The sequence below is a fragment of the Ovis aries genome, chromosome 19, assembly GCF_016772045.2.
Source record: "Ovis aries strain OAR_USU_Benz2616 breed Rambouillet chromosome 19, ARS-UI_Ramb_v3.0, whole genome shotgun sequence".
Classification (NCBI taxonomy): domain Eukaryota; kingdom Metazoa; phylum Chordata; class Mammalia; order Artiodactyla; family Bovidae; genus Ovis; species Ovis aries.
In genome coordinates, this window is record NC_056072.1 from 33632121 (window position 1) to 33638120 (window position 6000).

The following is a 6000-nucleotide window of genomic DNA, read 5'->3' on the forward strand; positions in this document are numbered from 1 at the left end:
TAGAGTGGGTAGCCTTTCCCTTCCCCAGGGGATCTTCTAACCCAGGGAACGAACCCAGGTCTCCTGCATCGCAGGCAGATTCTTTACCAGCTGAGCCACAAGGGAACCCCAAGAATACAGGAGTGAGTATCTTATCCCTTCTCTGGATCTTCCTGACCCAGGAATTGAACCAGGGTCTCCTGTATTGTAGGTGGATTCTTTACCAACTGAGCTATGAGCGAAACCAACAGTAGGTTTATAGCTGTCAAATCAGGATTCCAGTAGGACACATATTTATTGGGTAAAATGGCTAGCTGGTTTATCCATAATATTTAAATCACTTTCTCTTTCATTGTCTCCCAATCCCCATACCTGGACCTTCCATGGCACATCCACAGTTGAAGTCACAAAAATTAATTCCAGATATGGAACTCTGCTGGGCAAAGAAAAGTCCTGAATGTTATAGCCACACAGATCTAGATCAATGGCCTGCTCTGCTACTGTCAGTCAACTGATGAAACTTAGTTTATAATAAAGAAAGTGGAATGAGACCTTACATTATAGCAGTAAGCCTGAGAGATAAATGTATATAAATTAACTCGTGAGTTGATAACATCCAGTGTGTTAGGAGTTCTCAGCAAATTATAACTATTATTACTGTGGTAGAAAAATATGAAATCAAAACAGATGGAATTACTATGATACATTCCTCCCAAAACATTAAAATTACTCTTTTTTTTAAACTACTAGGAAAATTAAATTTTTAAATTTAAATATATTCCTTTTACCCAACTTAGGCTCCTTGCCATAAAGCTTCAAGACCATGTGGCAAAAGGGGTTTCCTTTCTAGGACCCCTTCTCTTAGAAAATGGCTTTGAAGGCCCCCTCCATCACGAGACAGAGTCTACTTCTCAGCCCCTCGGATCCAGGCTGGCTTGTGGAGTGCTTGGCCAAGAGAATGCAGTAAAGGAGGCGTAATGTCCATTCCAGACCTGGGCCTCAAGAGGTCACGTGAGCATCACTTTGTTCTTTGCCTTGGTCATGGAACAACCTCCAACTAGCCTGTAGGAGTTGGGAAGACCATGTGAGCCACGGGCCAGTCAGCCCAGCTGATCCCAGGCAGGCGTGAGAGCCCAAGCTAATAAGCAGAGTCAATCTGCAGCTTTCACGGTCACTCCCAAATGGCCACACACACATGAGGGGGCCAACCCACACCAGGACAGCCCGGCAGAGTCATGGACCACGCAAATGCTTGCTGCTTTAAGTTATCACATTTTACGTGATTCTTTATTCAACTGTACCTAACTGACACAGACTATGAATTTTTTCATCAATTCTTTAAAATTTTCTTTTCCAACTACAACTTAGTATTCCTATACATTATATAGTATGTTCAGACAGCCCGCAAGATTTCAATGACACATTCATACACACAGACCTAGAGGTGACTTACAAAAATGCCTCAACCTGCATTGGAACCTTCTACATTTCTTTTTCAATGGAACTCCTGTAGATTTACAGTGACAAAGCCAATGCTTAGACTCTAACTAACAGCGATCTGGTCATTTTCCATCTATCACATTATAAAAAAGCTATTTAATCAACATATGTACAAGAGATTTTTGTCAAGATGTTGGGCTAAGCACCTTACTATTGATGTATAATTAGGAGACATCTAATTGAAGAGATCAGCTTTACTATCAGCTTAGCCCCAGAATAGTTACATAGGAGAAGTTACTTTTAATCTTGTTTTTAAATTTAAATAGGTACATAAAGTGAAAATTAAATTTGTCCTCTTCCCTGTGTCTCATTCTAAAGGCAATCTCATGCCAATTCCTATGCATCTTTTCAGAGATACTGAATGTTTGTATACATAATGTATTAATCTATGAACATAAATACATTTTATGTGTATATATGCATTACATATATGTGTATATATATTACATGCATATATATTTATGTGTATACATGTAGACTTGCTCCCCTTCTTGCTCCTTTGCATTTTAGTTTATCTTAGAAATCACATCATATCAGTATAGACAGATTTTAAGGCAGAACCTTCAACAAGAAAAGTCAAGGGATACAGATGTTAATGCTCTGGGGTGACTGTCATGACAAATCTGCCAGCATCTGGAAGACTGTTACATACTTCAGATTTTTTACTCAACTTTCACATTTTTATTCCTTTCACTGAAGAAAAAGACAAGGTATGATTGCCAGAAAGTTGGCCATCCCTGGATCAGGAAGATCCCTGAAGAAGGGAATGACAACCCATTTCAGTATTCTTGCCTGGAGAATCCCATAGACAAAGGAGCCTAGTGGACTACAGTCCCTGGGGTCGCAAAGAGTCAGACATAACCGAGCGAATAACACTTTCACTTGCCAGAAGCCAAGGCTTGACTAGTTTATCACCAGTTCATGGTTCATGAAGTGTGTGCTTAAGATTCAGTCATGGGGCTGTGGATCTGAAAGGGACCTGAATTAGGCCAGTCCTTGGTTTTACACATGGGAAACTGGTTCCTCCTCTTCCCTATAAATGAACATTTAATGAACTTACACTACGTGTTGAGCCCGGCACTGATTTTAATAAATAAATATTCAATAAAATCACTGATTTTAATAAAATCAGCCTCAAAGGCAAAACAGATTGAGTTTCAACTTGGGTCAAGTTCTTTAAAGCATATAATTCTTTAAAAATATTTTATTGCTTTAATGATACTAGCAAGTCTTATGTTTTCTCAGAATGCTTATGTGAGAAATCAATCTATATCCTTAGATTTTAAGGAAGGCAGCTGTGCTACTGAATGTCAAAATGGCTGATTTATAGACTGAAGCCTGGAAATAATTAGAGCTTTCAGGAAGTGATTGTGCCGATACAAACTCTCAGTTCAAAGATCAAAAACCATGCCCACTCAGAAGCTAAGTTATACAGCTAAGGAATCTGCATCTTTCAGAGTGATGTTTGTGGGCTTAATGATTGCTCTTCTTGAAATTAGCTTTAAAAATAGTTTAATGCATCACAGACACATCTAAATTCCCTTAAGCACCTAGGACAGAAAGAAAAAACAAACACAAAACAGTGATACAATTTCAAAACTTTTGAAACAGTTTTGAGTCTGTATTATATATTGAAGGGTTTCCCCAACGGCTCAGTGGTAAAGAATCCACCTGGAATGCAGGAGACTCGGGTTCAATACCTGGGTCAGGAAGAGCCCTTGGAAGAGGAAATGGCAACCTACCCCAGTATTCTTTGAAAAACTTCATGGACAGAAGAGCCTAGTGGGCTAAGTCCAAAGAGTTGCAAAGAGTGAGACACAACTGAGCAACTAAGCACACACATTACATAGTGAAGAATACAGGTTATTTGGGTTTTCTTATTTGTTGGTTTTCCTTTTCCTTTTACCACCCACTTCAGATGATGCTAGCTAAGTCCTAAAGACATCAGGTCAATAAAACAGTAACAAGTTACTACAGCAAATTGAATCTGCAACTGTTTCCTAAATAATCAGATTAAATTCTGGGTGTATAAAAATCTCAAAGTTAAAATCTGGGACAGATTTTTTCAGCAGTGTTGCAGGAACTAACGTGGGAGGAAGAAAGATCAGGGAAGGTGAAAAAAGGGAGGGGAAGGAGGAAGAGGGGAGAGGAAAGAAAGAAGAAAGGATGGAGGAAGGCAGAAGGGAGCAGGATGAGGGTAACGGAAGAGGAGAGAGGAAGGAAGGAACAGAAAGAACCAATGTAACTTACTCCCCAGACTTCCTTCCATGAAGAAGCAATTCTTATTTTAGAGAGAGACTTTTAGACTGCTCTGAAGATGAGAAAACACTCCTATCTGAACTTTAAATTGGAAGATGATTGTGTATGCTGGTTTTATCACAGATGAGGCAGCAAATTTTCTTAGAACATCAGCAAATGGGCTTCAGAGAATTGCATACTGAAAGCACAATGACTGCTACAAAAATAAACAAATGCTTTTGGTTTATTTCTGATTAGATAAGAGCCTATAAAACACTCACCATTTCAAAAGAGAAATCTGATACAAAACTCCATCTGAGGAAACATTAACTTGAACATCCAGGGAGGTGGGGGTGGGCAAGAGTTCACACTATTTTTTCCCCTCTATTATTTTCTCTTCCTGATAATTTTGGGAATAACATCATGTCCTATATTCCTCCACTTACTGTTAATCCACTGAACTTTCTGTTTCTGCCTGGCAGGGATCCATCAATCCACAGTCTTTCCACTATTAAATCTATTTCTCAATATAGGTCACTTGAGTCAAAATTACTCAGTTATGGATAAAATATAACCCTCCACTAGAGGGACATATTTTTATCTCAACATTCAGAGAGTTGCCTTCTTAATATTCCCCAGTGTTAATGGAGGTTATACTCATAACTCTTCTGGAAGAGACTATAATTTAGAAATCTACTCTCCCCTTGATAATTAGGCATAACTTCTATTAACATAAAATGAGAATTATGTGACTGAGAGCAGGCAAGATCAGATCCCTTACTTTAAACTAATGGTAAAAGTTGTGATTTCTCCGTATTGTGAAAGTCTTCTCTGAAAGCATGCCAGGATCTATGAAAATGCCATTATTACCTCCATCGCATTGCCTAGAGCCCAAACAATGAGAAAAAATATTAAAAGCAGCTCTATATCAAGTGTATATGAGAATCACTGAGAATCACCTCATTCTTTATTTTAGACAATGGCTTGCTGTATTTCCTAGTAAGGGAGATTCACTTTGCTATTATACAGCTGACCACAAGTGATAGATCCATTTTAAAAATAATTGTCTCATGGCAAATAGATGGGGAAACAATGGAAACAGGGGCTGACTTTATTTTTCTGGGCTCCAAGATTACTGCAGATGGTGACTGCAGCCATGAAATTAAAAACGCTTACTCCTTGGAAGGAAAGTTATGACCAACCTAGATAGCATATTCAAAAGCAGAGTCATTACTTTGTCAACAAAGGTCTAGCTAGTCGAGGCTATGGTTTTTCCAGCGGTCATGTATGGATGTGCAAGTTGGACTATAAAGAAAGCTGAGCACAGAAGAATTGATGCTTTTGAACTCTGGTGTTGGAGAAGACTCCTGAGAGTCCCTTAGACTGCAAGGAGATCCAACCAGTCCATCCTAAAGGAGATCAGTCCTGGGTGTTCATTGGAAGGACTGATGTTGAAGCTGAAACTCCAATACTTTGGCCACCTGATGTGAAGAGCTGACTCATGTGAAAAGACCCTGATGCTGGGAAAGATTGAGGGCAGACAGGGATGACAGAGGATGAGATGGTTGGATGGCATCACTGACTCAGTGGACATGGGTTTGGGTAGACTCTGCGAGTTGGTGATGGATAGGGAGGCCTGGTGTGCTGCGGTTCATGGGGTTGCAAAGAGTCGGACACGACTAAGCGACTGAACTGAACTGAACCGACAGCTATTTATAGAGGGACCTGGTGAACCATTTACCCCAAATCCTAGTTTAAGTTTAAATCACTATACATTTGAAGTATTTTATACATTTAGCAACATAAAAATTCAAATTTGGCCATCAATCAGATGCTTAATGAAGACTATAACACTTAGACAGTGCTGATCAAAAACTAAGTTTTTATAATATTGAAAAATCCACTGCATACCCAAGTGGTATATTGTTGCTAGTACTTAGGAATTGTTACCTTTAAATCCTCATATTTTCCTGTTCATGTCTTAAATAATCAAAGACAAGTCTTATCCACATCATTTGTTTTAAAAATAAAACTAACTAATACCTACCAGTTGAGCTCATGGATATATAAGACATCTTACAAGAAGAGTTCATACAGATGGAGAAACTTTTTAACTCAATTCATATATGAAATTCAACTGACGATGGAGGATTGGGGTAAATAAGACCCAAAACAGAATCCAGAGGCACTAGACGTGTAAAATAAGTCAGCTGCTATGGTTTTTCCAGTAGTCATGTATGGATGTGAGAGTTGGACCATAAGGAAAGCTGAGTACCAAAGAAC